Source organism: Triticum urartu, chromosome 5A (assembly GCF_056163025.1).
Source record: "Triticum urartu cultivar PI428250 chromosome 5A, HENAU_Tu73, whole genome shotgun sequence".
NCBI lineage: Eukaryota > Viridiplantae > Streptophyta > Magnoliopsida > Poales > Poaceae > Triticum > Triticum urartu.
This window is the reverse complement of record NC_141877.1, coordinates 36494636-36510422: the sequence shown is the minus strand read 5'-3', so window position 1 is coordinate 36510422 and position 15787 is coordinate 36494636.

Genomic DNA, 15787 nt, shown 5'->3' with positions numbered 1-15787 from the left:
CTTCGTGTTGCTGCTTCTTCAAAAGAAAGTGTGGGTCCAAGTGAGCTAGGGGTGAGAAAATCTTACTTTCCAGATTGCTTGACGGATTTTTTGTGTTGGCAGAGGGCCTGAACCGGAGGAAAGGATAATTACCTCTACGTCATTGGCTTGGCTTCCTTCAGCGTCATCCTGATAATAACCATTGTCAATGAGGTGTATGAAAAACGAACCAAGAGAGTCAAGTTCTACCTCTGAGGCCGTATTATCAAGATCATCATCGAGGTTCAAACCGGTGGATTCAACTGCCTTCTTCTTGGCAGGTCTCTTGACAACCTTCGTCTTAGGTCGAGGGGTCTTGGCCGGTTTATCTTGAAGTTTCTTCTTCCAAGATGGGTCGTCACCCTGTTAAAAGATTGACAGAGGATATAAACGATTGCACAGTTAAGAATATCAAGTACAAAGCAAGAGTGAGGCAATTCTTACAGCTGGCGGTTTATTCAATGTACAAAAGGGACTTAACCCGGTCCTACTGCAGACAACTTCCGATTCATTCAGCATCTTCTTAACAGACTCAGTAACTTCAGCCTCTATTAGCTGAATATCAATATGACGTTGAGAGTCTTTTGAGTCCCCTGTGTACTCACACATTAAATCGGGGCGGCGGCTTAATGGTAAAATACTCCAAGATATCCAGCAACGAACAAAGTCCACTCCTGTCAAACCATTATCCATGAAAGCTCTGAGCTTGGCGAGTTGTGGTGCGTATGTGGCCCATTCCTTGGCAGTCAGCCGTTGCGGAAATGGGTGTGTGTTGGTAAGCCGGTAGCACGATAACCCGGCAGAGGGTTCTCATCTTCAGGAGAAGTATCCATACAGTAGAACCAAGTCTAGTTCCAATCCTTAGGATGACTATGAAGTTTGGCATGAGGGAAGCTGACATCCTTCCTTTTCTGAATGGAGACGCCGCCAAGTTCAGTGTTGGGCCCGTCTACGAATTCAGTACGATGGTTCAAATAGAAAAAATCCTGGAACAATTCAACAGTTGGCTCTTCTTGCAGATAGGCTTCACAAAACACTTGAAAGTCGCAAATATTGGACACGGAGTTGGGTCCAATATCTTGAGGGTGGATCTGGAAGCTGGCAAGCACATCACAGAAAAACTTGGATCCGAGCGGTTTAAAACCATGGTTCATGTGATCAACGAATACCACTACCTCGCCATCCTTGGGGGTAGGAGGATTTTCTGGACAGGGAACTCACCAGTGGATTTCGCTTTGTTTTGATAAAACGCCCGTTCTGACGCATCCATCTAGTTGCTCCTCGGTAACCCGGGAAGGGACCCACTTATAGGCATAAAATTGTTTGGCCATTTCAAATGAAAAGCTGAAAAAAGATCGAATGCTGGTTTAAGGTTCATGACAGACAGGCATAAAGCATGGCAGATTAAGGGAAAGGTATTCAAGCATGCAAGATTGTTAAACCAGAGGTTGATGCTATTATAAATAATAAAGCGATTGGCGGTTTACAAGGGGACTAATGGCATATGGCAGATTATTTTCTAAAGGATAAACCGCCCACGCAGACAATGAAAGTACAGATCTGAAGCAAAAATGACTAAGTGAGGAACAACAAGTTTCACATTGGAATTTTTGGATCTACCACATGCCAGGAAAAGGAAAATAAGTCTAGACCTAAAAAAACCAGTACAGAGGAGTTCATCAGTTTTAATGGAGGCCTTTGTACTGGTAAAGGGGATCTGCTGGCATCTGAAATGGTTACGAAACAGCTACCGCGTGAGTTCATACTTCTTTTATATCAAAAGAGGATGTAGTGGAGAAACTATGAAGAATCCGTAAGGAATAGCGAAGAACACAGAAGAGCTTGCAAACCCTAGCGGATCTACATAGGAAGGGAAGAGAAACTTACCGAAGCTATTGAAGCAGCGGAGGCGCGCCGCATTTTTCTAGAACGATCAGGTTGATGCAGCGGCCGGAGGTGAAGACGAGGGCGGAGCTTGACGACGACGGCTGCGCGTAAGGGTCAGGTCGGCACGAGTAAGAAGAAGCGAGGAGGCAAGACGAGAAAAATGAAAAGGATCCCCCCCCCCGCACGGTCTTATTTATAAGGTGAAAGGATAAGTGACAGACGTGAAAACCGAGGAGCCCAAAAGTTGGATATGTGACAGAGCGGTCGCCTCGATTGTCGGAGGCTCATTAATAAAGGTGAGGTATATTTAATTTTTAATAACAAGTGATGTCATGGCGGTTTATTACGAACCTGGAAGATCACGTCATGGCGGTTTACAAGATTTATGCGAAGGTGCGGAAGGAGGAATTTTTCTAAGTGTTGAAGATTGACATGAACAAGTTCAAATCAATCTGGGGCCTAATGTTGGAGATATTACTAGTAGATATAAACCGGCCATGAGGGGCCGGTTATGCCCACAATGAATTAGTCATGTTTGAAGCCCATGAAGACAAGAAGTATGGCGCTTTATGGAGGAGATTTAACACCAGGGCCCAAAAGTGGATTAGGGCCCATAGACATAAACCGTCATATGATATGTAACTTATGTTGTAAGGCAAGAAAAGGTAGAAACCGAGCCATGCACGTTTATGAACCGGCCTCGGGATTCTGTAAACTATCGGGCGTCAACCTGTGTATATAAGGGGATGACCCGGTGGCGGTTTAGGGACAAAAAACGATAACTCAAAAGCCAGGAAAAGCGGATCCGCTCCCTGGTCATCGAAACCCTAGCAATTTCGTCACAAACTGGACGTAGGCTTTTACCTTCATTGTAAGGGGCCGAACCAGTATAACTCCCCGCGTCCCTTGTCTGCTTTAACCCCTTTAAGCTAACCCGTTGCGATGGCTCCACGACTAAGTCCTTTCACGAGGACATCTGTCGTGACAAAACCACGACAGACTTTGTTGGGATATCATTATTATCTCTTATTTACTTTAATGCATCTATATACTTGGTAAAGGATGGAAGGCTCGGCCTTATGCCTGGTGTTTTGTTCCACTCTTGCCGTCTTAGTTTTCGTCATACCGGTGTTATGTTCCTTGATTTTACGTTCCTTACGCGGTTGGGTGTTATGGGAACCCCTTGATAGTTCGCTTTGAATAAAACTCCTCCAGCAAGGCCCAACCTTGGTTTTACCATTTTCCTACCTAACACTTATACCTTTCCCTTGGGTTATGCAGACTCAAGGGTCGTATTTATTTTAACCCCCCCCCCCTCCCCCGGGGGCTAGTGCTCCTCTGAGTGTTGGTCCGAACTAGAGTCCTTTGCAGCGCCACCTCGGGGAAACTCGAGAGATGGTTTTAGTTGTACAGAGTGCTCATCCGGTGTGTCCTGAGAACGAGATACATGCGACTCCTGTCGGGATTTGTCGGCACATCGGGCGGCTTTGCTGGTCTTGTTTTACCATTGTCGAAATGTCTTGTAACCGGGATTCCGAGACTGATCGGATCTTCCCGGGAGAAGGAATATCCTTCATTGACCGCGAGAGCTTGTGATGGGCTAAGTTGGGACACCCATGTAGGATATAAACTTTCAAGAGTCGTGCCTGCGGTTATGTGGTAGATGGGAATTTGTTAATATCCGGTTGTAGAGAACTTGACACTTAACTTAATTAAAATTAATCAACCACGTGTGTAGCCGTGATGGTCTCTTTTCGGCGGAGTCCGGGAAGTGAGCATGGCCTTGTGTTATGCTTGAACGTAAGTAGTTTCAGGATCACTTCTAGCTTCTCGACCGTTGTGTTGCTTCTCTTCTCGCTCTCATTTGCGTATGTTACCCACCATATATGCTTAGTGCTTGCTGCAGCTCCACCTCATTACGTTCTCCTACCCATAAGCTTAAATAGTCTTGATCTCGCAGGTGTGAGATTGCTGAGTCTTCGTGACTCACGGATACTTCTAAACAGTTGCAGGTGCCGAGGATACCAGTGCAGGTGATGCTAGCAAACTCAAGTGGGAGTTCGACGAGGATCTGGGTCGTTACTACGTGTCGTTTCCTGATGATCGGTAGTGGAGCCCAGTTGGGACGATCGGGGATATAGCATTTGGGGTGTATCTTTCTTTTTATTCGGATTTGGCCGTAGTCGGTCTTTGAGTGTATTTGGATGATGTATGAATTATTTATGTATTATGTGAAGTGGTGATTCTAAGCCAACTCTTTATCCCTTTCTTATTCAGTACATGGGATTGTGTGAAGATTACCCCTCTTGCGAAAAAACTACCATGCGGGTATGCCTCTAAGTCGTGCTCCGACACGTGAGAGATATAGCCGCATTGTGGGTGTTACAGACATGACTGTGAGGATATAACTTGTATTTGATCTCAGATCTGTGGCTAATTCACCATGAATGTATGCACAAGCTCACGCACGCAACACACTAGCCATGGCCGAAGCCACCAACTCCTTTCCCAATCCCCACGCAACACACACACACCGCATATATCAGCATACACCCTTAACGGGCCCAGTCTGGGCCTGCAAGCCACTGGGGAAGTCGTCGATCGTGAGTGGGCCGCGAGGCTGCTGGCCCACGAGTCGAGTCCTCGTCACCTCATGCTTCTGGATGACTGGCTCTGTCCTTGTGGGCGCTGACATCCCCCTCTCCTTCAGAACCGGCTTGACCCCAAGCCGGGGCACACAGAAACAACTGGCGAAGCGAGTCCTTGTCCTCCCAGGTTGCTGTAGATGCATCTCCACCACTTCACTGGATCAAGGCTTGAGCCACGGAACGATTGTCCGATTGCCGAATGCGCTCCTGCTGGATCTTAACAGGGACTTGGAGATGAGCATCAGCACCAGGGAGCGAATCAAGTACCTCGTACTGTGGTTGCACAAAGCGCTTCAGTTGTGAGACATGAAAGACGGGGTGGATCCCACTAGCTGCTGGCAATTGCAACCGGTAAGCCACCTCTCTAATTTTCTCCAGGATGAGGAAAGGCCCAAAGTATTTGAATGCAAGTTTATGATTCCCCCAGTGCGCCACTAACGATTGCACATACGGCTGGAGCTTGAGAAACACCTTGTCACCCACCTCAAATGTCTTCTCCATGCGATGTTTGTCAGCCTGGCATTTCATTCGCTGCTGAACACGTAACAAGTGTTCTCGAACTGATTGTTGCACAACCTCCCTGGCTTCCAACCACTGCTGCAAATTAATTGGAGAAACTGTATTTGAAGCTGATATCCCAAAATACCTGGGGCTATGTCCATAAAGAACTTCAAATGGTGATTTGTTGAGAGCTGAATGCCAGTTAGTATTGTACTAGAACTCACACAGGGGAAGCCACTTGGACCACTTGCTGGGGTGGGCACTGATAAAGCATCTCAGGAAACACTCAACCTGTTGATTCACTCGCTCGGTCTGACCGTCAGTCTCCGGATGGTATGCAGTGCTCATGTTAAGGACAGCTCCAGTCTTCTTGACCAAAATTTGCCAAAAATTGCTGGTAAAGACAGGGTCCCGGTCTGACACAATGTACAGCGGCATGCCATGAAGCTTATAGACATTGTCCAGGAAGAGATCAGCAATTTTTTGGGCCGTGTAGGGGTGTTTGATAGGAACAAAGTGGTCATACTTTGTAAATTTGTCGATGATGACCATAATGCAGTCAAACTGGCCTGAAGGAGGTAATCCTGAGATAAAGTCCATTGTCACCGTTACCTAGGCCTTGGCAGGTACTGGCAATGGTGATAGCAGTCCCGGGTAAGCCACACGCTCAGGTTTCGCTTGCTGACACACTAAGCAAGATTGCACAAACTGCTGAATAACCTTCTTCATACCAACCCACTTAAAGATAGCACGAATTCTCTTATACATAACTGGGAAACCAGAGTGCCCTCCCAAAGGTGTGTTATGAAAAGCTCGGCAAATTCTGATATGCAAGGTGCTGTCATTACCCACCCAGATGCAACCTTTGTACTTTATTAACCCATTGACCAGCTGAAATTTATCTTTGGAGCCCGGTTGCAGGGTCAGTTGGCACTGTAACTCTTGTGCTTTAGGATCATTTGTGTAACTCCTAACAACTTCATCTATCCAACTGGGTTGAGCACATGATATTGTTAGCAGATGAGAATCTGCATGAGGCCTTCTAGAAAGAGCATCTGCTGCTGAATTGTCAGATCCTTTCTTGTACATGATCTTATAGTTGAGGCCCATCATTTTGGTGAGTGTTTTTTGCTGCCAAGGGGTGTGTAATCTTTGATCAGACAGATGAACCAAACTCTTTTGATCTGTCTTAATAATGAACTCCTGAAATTGCAAGTATGGTCTCCACTGTTCAATAGCTAGTAATATTGTCATGTATTCCTTCTCATATACAGAAAGACCTCTGTTCTTAGGACCTAGGGCTCTGCTGACAAATGCAATTGGATGATCCTGCTGCATGAGAACAGCCCCAATACCCACTTCACATGCATCTGTTTCCACCACAAACTGCTTGGAGTAATCTGGAAGAGCTAATACAGGAGCATGAATCATAGCTTGCTTCAGTGTTTGAAAAGCTAATTCAGTAGCAGGAGTCCACACAAATATAGCCCCCTTTTTCAACAATTCAGTTAGGGGTCTGCTAATCACACCATAGTTTTTGATAAACTTTTTATAGTACCCAGTTAATCCCAAGAATCCTCTAACCTGCTTCACATCAGTAGGAGTTGGCCAGTTCTTAACAGCTGTGATTTTACTGGCATCAGTGGAAACCCCCTTGTCACTTATGACATGACCAAGGTAAGCAATCTCTTGCTTGGCAAAATCACACTTACTGAGTTTCACCTTCCATTGTTTCTCTAGCAGAATACCCAAGACCTTGTCCAAGTGTAGGAGATGTTGCTTGAGAGTTTTGCTGAAAACTAGGATATCATCAAAGAAACATACAACACAGGGATCCTCACCTCTCAGGACTGGAGCTAGATCTGTGTTCATTGCCCCTTGGAATGTATTAGGAGCTCCAGTCAGCCCCATGGCCACAACCGTGAATTCATAGTGACCAGTGTGTGTCTGGAAGGCAGTTTTAAACTCTTCTCTTGGTGCAAGTCAGATCTGATGGTATCCTGCTCTGAGGTCCAATTTAGAAAACCAACAAGCACCAACAAGTTGATCTAGGAGCTCATCAATAACAGGGATAGGGTATTTGCTTTTCGCTGTGAGTGCATTGACATGTCTGAAGTCTATGACCAACCTCCAAGCTCCTTCTTCCTTCTTTTTGACCATTAGTGCTGGAGAAGAGAAAGGGTTGTTACGCACTTGAATTAACCCTCCCTGCAACATTTCTGCTACCTGTTTTTCCATTTCAACCTTCAGGTGAGGAGCAATTCTTTATGGCCTAATGGACACTGGCTGAGCTCTAGGTATCAGGGGAATATTGTGGTCATATTGTCTTCTGGGAGGTAAACTAGTTGGTGGAACAAAAACCTCAGCATATTTGTCCAATAGAGCTTGTATCTCTAGTAACTGCTCACTGTTCCCAGCAGTGCTGTTTTGGAAAATTGCCATGACAGTGAATGCACACTCTTCAGGTAATTCACCTTGTAGGGTAACAACAGTGCCTTTATACTGGAAGGAGAGCCATTTCTGTTCCCAATCGATGTACATTGGGCTATGCTTGGCTAGCCAGTCGAGGCCCAGAATACCATCATAGCCCCCAAGAGTTAGGATTCTAAAATCGTGCACAAAGTTTTGACTCTGACAACTCCATTGGCAGTGTTTAGCTTGCTGTGTACAACTCAACTTCCCTCCTCCTGCAATCTTGACAGAGACAGCCTTAATTGCAGTTACGGTTGGAAGCACATGCTGATGAGAATTGTCCAAGAATGAGTGAGTGCTTTCAGAGTCAACTAGGAACCTGAGCTCAACACCTTGTAGAAGTACTGGTAAGGTGAGGGACAACTTCGACGCACGGTTACTTACAGCAGCTGCTGATAGCATCATCAAATTGTCAGTATCACTGTCAGATTCATCCAGGGAGGTAGCAGGGCTTTGTAGTTGCTCAATGAGTTCCTGAACAACTTGTAGCTGTACAGTAGACTTGCACTGATGGTCCTTGGACCATTTTTCACCACAAATGAAGCACAACCCCTTTGCTTTCCTGAAGTTCCTCAAGGACACCCACTTATCTTCAGTTGTTGCTGGTCAGTGAGTATCAGATGGCCGTCGCTCTTCTGCATTCTTGGACTTATAAGCATACTGTCCGGCTGATGCAGAACTCCTCCTTGTCATAGGACTGGCTTGGTGATATGACACTTCCCCCAACTCTTCGTGTAGCAGAGCTAGTTCATATGTAGTGTCCAAATCTCTGGGTTTTTGCATTGCAATGGCCATACGGACTCCTGGTTTCAACCCATGAATAAACCTGGTGGTATAATGCAGTGGGTCGGGATTGATCTCATAAGCAGTGAGTTGGTCATACAGTTCGGAGAATTGATCTACATATTCTTTGACACTTCCAGTCTAACCGATTCTGAACATTTTCCTCAGCAAATTCTGGTGTTGGTTGCGGCCAAATCTCGATTGCAGGAGATTGCAAAATTCAGTCCACTGTAACCCCGCTATTCTCCTCTGTACAGACTCCAACCAGCGAGCAGCTGCCCCCTCGAATTGAGCTGTGGCATACGAAATCCACCGGCTGTGGTGCGTGCCCCATAGCTTGAAATAGTCCTCGCATCTCGCTTGCCACAATCTAGGATTCGAGCCATCGAAACGCGGCAGCTCAACTCTCGGCCCTGAACTGTACTGCTCACCCTGATCCAGTGTAATGAGATCACGAGGAGACTGAAACTCACGAGGAGAAGGTAATTCACGTCCGTTCTTGGCCGGAGGTGGAACGTAGATGATGTGGGCCTTGGACTTATTGAACCTTTCAGCTCCATGAGAATCAGGAAGAAGCGTGTCCCGACCTTCTCCGGCGTCTCTGCTTGATGAGGGGGGCCTTCCAGGAAGGAACGTGTCCCGGCCTTCTCCGGCATCTCTGCTTGATGAGGGGGCCTTCCAATCCGGCCGTCACTGTCACCGTCGGCCTTGTCCCCTCGCTCCAATTCCACGCGGATCTGGTCGATATCGAGGAGGAGCTCGGAGCGGGCACCATCAACGCATGCCGTGATAAGGCCATCCAAGGTTTTGGTCGATTCCTGGAGCAATTTGGTCATGGATTTGAGGAGGTCTTCGTTGTGTACCTTGAGGCGCTGATCAAGATCATCGGAGATGGCGGATTTGACGAGCTCGTGGATGTTGCGCCCCTCTGCCGACAACCCCTCCATGGCCTGCGGCCATCGCAATTTGCTGAATCTGATGCGGTGTGGGTGGTGGGGAATCTCCAGGATGGAACGGCTCTGATACCAGATGTGAGGATATAACTTGTATTTGATCTCAGATCTGTGGCTAATTCACCATGAATGTATGCACAAGCTCACGCACGCCACACACTAGCCATGGCCGAAGCCACCAACTCCTTTCCCAATCCCCACGCAACGCACACACACCGCATATATCAGCGTACATCCTTAACGGGCCCAGTCTGGGCCTGCAAGCCACTGGGGAAGTCGTCAATCGCGAGTGGGCCACGAGGCTGCTGGCCCACGAGTCGAGTCCTCGTCACCTCGCGCTTCTGGATGACTCGCTCTGTCCTTGTGGGCGCTGACAATGACGAGCCCGTCCATCTCAGCTTTTCTTACCGGTCGGGCGGCTGTAGATGATTTAACGGAAACCAAGATGATTCGTGCACGAGAGGCCGGGAATGACGCCGATGGAGCAAGTGGTGCTTGGCATGATGCAAGCGACGGAATGTGAAGAAAAAGAATGGCATTGCTTCAAAGATCTTCTTTGCCATTCCAGCAGCAGCTTCAGCATTTTTCGAGTTTTTTGGGGAGCGGGTTTGACCTAACCCGTTTGCGCGAGAGGCCCAATGAAACTGACGCGGTGACACGTAGAGTGTTGTATGTACATATATACATGAGAGCGTCCATTTTGCATGGGTGTGACAGGGTAACCACATGTGAAAAATCAAGGGGAGCGCAGAAAAAGAAGACGGAGAGGTGAAAATGGAAAGAAAGTTGCATCCATTCCTTCCCAGGAAACATGTATCCGTGCACGAGCCTATTGCGCCAACCACTCGCTGTGCACCCAGACCCAGACCCATTCAGCGCCAGTGACGAGCAGAGAAAACACTGTGGAAGGAAGCAGTGATGCGTGCGGAATGTACACCGAAATGGGATGGACTCAGTGGCCCCATGGCTTGGATTTGCACTTGTCCGCGTGCCACGATCAGAACCGAGACGGCAATGAACGAACGATGCTCGTGAATGACGAGGGCGAGGCGAAGAAGAACCTGGTGTGGGTGGGTAGCGGTGGACGCTCTTTCACAACCTGAACTGCTGTCTAGGCATTATCTATGCAATGTTTTGGCGCTATTAGTATTAGATGGATGGAGAGCATCTTCGTGCAAGATGTTCCTGACATTTCACTGTTCGGTGCTCGGCATGCCATGTGCACCATCTGTCTGTGCATCTATCTCTCCCTCCTCTTGAGCAGTAGGACTACGTACGTCCACTGGAGAAATACTAAACCAAAAAATTTGACTATTTAATAAATGCTTCTCTCATGTTTTAGCTTATACAATATGTTACTACTAGCAGAGACTGCCTTACCTCCAGTGGAGTCTGCCCTACCTCCATGCATTGTCCTATAATCCGTCCCCAGTGGCTAACCAACAACTAAGCAAAGCATGATTTGTCCACCACTTTTCCATTATTATAGTACCCCGCAACCCACAATAATGAAGCCAGATTAGCTTAATGAGCATACTGATATCTTATTACTGTACTAGTATTATATTTAAATCATACGTACATGATCGCCCAAGCTGAGATGAGCATGCATGCGGGGGTAAACTAAATCATTAACATGTGGACAAGCACAACCTCCTTGCTTATACTCAAAAGCCTTCAAACAAACCGGCCAGTACCATTCGGCATGAGCGATGAGCTATATGATTGAAAAGTGTTTGGTTTTTTGTCTGGTTTTTTTCATGAAGAAAAAGTTCATCAAAATCTATCAAACATGGGATCTAGCTATGAAGATCTCGGCGCGAGGAATCCAATGATGAAAATGGTTTGAAATTGGATACATGGGTTAAGAGATAAAATATTTTGAATAAACAAATCTATGAAAAAAAATCTCCTAGGTTGCGACAAATGGCGCACATGTAATACACCACTTGTCACAACCCAGGGAGGTGGAAGTGGCATTTTTATAAAGAGTGCTCCTTAATTAATGATTTCGCCGAAGAGGAGCTCTCGACCTACCGTGGGAGCACCTATGCAGTGCCTTCAATGCCCGATTGCACGCTGACGCTCGCGTGCTTACGTGGCCCGCGGCCCAATAATAGTTCGCTTTTGGTTGTTCGCCCGTGTGGCCATTTTTCCTTTCTAGCTCACTAAAGCCAGGTCACTTTCTGTAAAAAAAAACCCAGGTGAGCTGAGTCGCAGGCATTGAGCACTGGTTGTTGACTTTTCTTTAAAAAGGTTGTGAAGTTTTGAAAAGCGAAGAATTCAAAAGTCAACACATCTCGCTCGTTGATCAAGTCGTGGCTTTCTAGGCCCAACGTAAAAAATGCATAATGATAGTAGTAAAATCTTCCCATCAATTTCTGATCTTGCTTTACTTCTGGACTAAGACTCGTGAAGACAGCCAGGAAGAAGGGAGCAGGCTCACAAAACAGAGGGCTCCGATCGGCCAAAACCCCGGCAAGATCTCTTTCTAAAAGGTCCTTTTGCAAATTTAATTGTTAAGGCAGGGAGAAGAAAGTAAGGTCCATCTATTCCATTCCCGTCCATCGTGGCCGCCAGTCATGGATCGGAGGCCGGTGGTTCGCTATCGCCGCCTACACGGCTCCATGTCAGCCCTGTGCCTCTTTTCATCAGGCGTAAAGTCGCCACCTACCATACCACTTCTTGTTCTGGAATATGCATGCACGCCCATCCATCTCAAGATTCATCCCTGAAAGGATCTCCTACCAAAACTTCCAGCCCCCAAACTCTTTCTCATTCTCCTCGTTTGTCTTCGTCTTCTAATTTTCATTCGGGAAATAGATACATACTTCCTCCATCCGAAAATACTTGTCATTAAGATGAATAAAAGGGGATGTATCTAAATGTATTTTAGTTTTAAATATATCTTTTTTATCTATTTTGATGACAAGTATTTCCGGACAGAGGGAGTATATCTTACCTGCTGCTTCATCTGTATGACCCCTGTAGTGCTTGGTTAGGAAAGACTTGAGTTATATATACCTGTTTCAGAAAGAAAAAGACGAGAGAACCTGATGGTTTCTTTCGGAAAGAAAGAAGAGGAAGAGAAATTGATGGAGGAAACCAGTGCTTCTCCCAAGATGTGAAGAGTTATCAGTTTACTTGTATGAAAATGCCGTTAATCGAATTTTCTGCCCCTGTGTAACAACTTTATGATGCAATGTTATTTTGCATTTCTGCTTTAACCTCTTAAGTCGAGTGTGGAACTATCGAGTTGATGCGCAGAAAAAAGATATGGAAGCCACATTATGGCGACTATGTGTTTGCACACAACCGTCATGGCCTTCACATACATATACATATGAAACGTTTTTCATATCCAATATGGCGATTGCAAGCATGACAAACTCCGCTAGAATTGCTGCTCTAACCGTTATAGACGTACACACAGAAAAAACTGTCATACAAAATTCAGCTCCACCTCCACTCCAAGCATTTCTGCTACAGTAGTAATCTGAAACAGAGTTCCTACTCAGACATCGTGATCGACCAATCATCCGGATGTTACACGCACAACCTATTGTTAGGGTGTTCTCAACATCACGAACGATTCTGAAAGCCAAATCACGGAAAATTACACTGGTGGAAATATTCCGCACATGCTAAAGACAGTGGAAACATTTGTGGCGTGCAAGGCGTCTACGACAAGGATGCCACATACGGGTCTTCTTCTAGCAGATTGCGAGGTTTCGGCTTTTTTCGGAGCCAGAGAATTGCGAGTGATCATCGCTTTAGTTAGTATAGTACTTGAATTGTGAGTGATCATCGCTTTAGTTAGTATAGTACTCCCTCTATTTTTATTTACTCTGTATATTAGAATTGACTGAAGTCAAACTTCGTAAAGTTTGACCAAGTTTATAGAAAATAATATAAACATTTACCATAACAAATTTATATCATGTGAAAGTACATTCAATAATAAATCTAATGATGTTGATTTGTTATCGTATATGTTAATACTTTTGTTTATAAAATTGGTCAAAGTTTAAAAAGCTTGACTTTGACCAAAGCTAATACGCGAACTAAATAAAAACAGAGGGAGTACTTAGTACAAATAAAAGCCGGTGCAGAAAGCTAAGTATCTGCATTTGGGAGGGACCAGCCGGTTAAGTATGTGGCAAATCATTCTGGCCGATGTCCCTACGCACCAAAACTCTTCCTCTTTCTTCTTCTCCTTGACAGCTAGTAGACCAGCACAGGTCCAAATTCATGTGATTTCAGCGTTTGGTACTCACTTGGGAGTTGGGAGTCATATTTTGAGGGGGTGTTGTTTGGCGCGCCACGGCTAGGAGATAACTCCGGCTGAATCAAAAGGAAGTCATGAAACTTAATCATGAAAGCTGTGAGAGATTTGTTTCAATCATCAGAAATATAAAAGAAAGTTGCGAGAGATTCTTCCATTTGCTACGGCTACTCTCTTGCCCCATTTCCATTTCCACGCAAGACAGTATCATGAGACACGTGAACTTTCGCCTAGTTCCAACTTCCAACGCATATTTTTCATGATTCCAAACTACTAGTAGCTAGCTAGTTATTGGACTGGACGGCCACGGAGCCCCGGAAAAGGCGTGCGCCAACTAACAGTCATGAGGCGAAACTAGCCCAAACCGCTAAGGCCCTTCCCAATGCTCCAAGGTGTATAGATGCTAAGAATGCCACATAAGCAAAATAGTGATGTGGCAAAGCAATTAAAGAGGAGAGAAAGCATTATGGTGACCCCAAGAAGAAACGGTGCTAAGCATATGAACCTATGTAAAGTGACTATCAACCAATACATGAAGGAGATTAATTATTAAACAATTCTATGAGGGAAGCTTAGCTACAAAAACTAAGCACCTATGCATTGGGGGGACTAGTTCTAAGATTTTTAATGCACTTAACACCTCATCTAAGCACCCATGCATTGGAAGAGGTCTAATACCTTGGATGATGATGATGATGCTATTGCTCCTCGTTGTATATTCTTTTTTTTATTGGTTGCTACGAGAGCATCTACTACCAGACTTGCCAAATCCAATCTCTCAAACGTCCGCGGACGTGGACACTGACCGGTCACTTCTTAAAAAATGCATTTCACATCCAAATACCTCAAATTAGAACTCTCAAATCCATATTATTACATGCAACATAAAACCTAATCTAAGCAGAGCTCGCCCTATTATGCTCCCCCTCGTCCGGCTCCGCCCTGGCCATGTACGGCAGCCGCTACGCTCCTCAGAGTGTTGGTCTGGTAGCCGGCAAGGTAGAGTAGGGCATGGGACACGGGCCGGCTCACGGGACTCAAGGGCCGCCGTCTCCCATGTCCTACTCTTCCTCGTGGGGGCCCAGAACCCGAACGGTGTCGGTGGACGTCAGATCGATGACAGGTCCGTCTTGGGACGAACCGTGGATGTTGACGACGATGCGGTTGCGGCGTCCGGACTGATGCGCCATACGGGACGCCAGAGAATGCGACTTCGCCTCGCCGACGTCTACCACCACCTCCCGCGCCTGGTGCCTTGCACAGCGGGCCCGCCCATGGTGCATCCCCATACTCGGAGAGCCAACGAAAGGTTGTGCGTCCCCCAACGCGTTCAGACGCTACACGAAACGCACGACCTCCGGCAAGGCATCTACGGCTGGCCTATCACCAAATCCGTGCACCATTTGGGTGGACGCAATGGATTCCCGATGGAAGGAATTCGACCGGTGACGTGCACGGGCCTCCCCCCGGGCGCGACAGAGCGCAAGCCGGACGACCGTCTTCTCCTCAAGGCCGTGTGGGATGGGGGAAGTATCCAATGCTATGGGAGGTGCTCCATGAGCTTTTCAGCCATTGGATCAGAGATCTAAAGGCCACAGTGCGACCTGACACATATTTGCCAAAAAACCCTCAGAAGTCCAATTATTTGGTCCAGCTCCAACACATCCATAGATGACCATTGGATCTGAAATCAACGGTTGGAGAACTCCTGGAGCACCTAAACTTAGGTGCTCCTGTAGCACTAGAAATTTTCCCGCGTGGGATGAGCTCGGGGTTGACGGATCTGGAGGTGAGGGACTCAGATCCGCTGCCCGCCATGTCGGAGACGAGTGAAAGGAGCCTGAGACGAGCTTAGGTGGCGGAGAGGAGTGGAGTGGAGGGGAGTGAAGTGGCCAGGGTTTGGTCCGACGAGCGAATGAAGAGGAATTTATGTGGGTCGGGGGGCAGCATGGGCCGGGTCCGACGTGGCGGGTGTGCCCGGGCGCACCCGGGCGCCCCCATATCTGCCCCATTTTTGGGCTGGATATGAGGGGTGCCGGTCAGACCGAGCGTATGAGGCCCGTTTGAGGGGGGGCGTCTAGGTAAAAAAACATGGTCTACCAGTGACCGGGCGGCTCACGTATGAGGTGGGTTTGAGGCGCCCGGTTTTAGATGCTCTGAGCACCTAGAGCCGGACTTGGCAAATCTGACCCCTATACAATGCATGCGCAGACCCAGCCGCGGGCAGTAACCAGTCATCC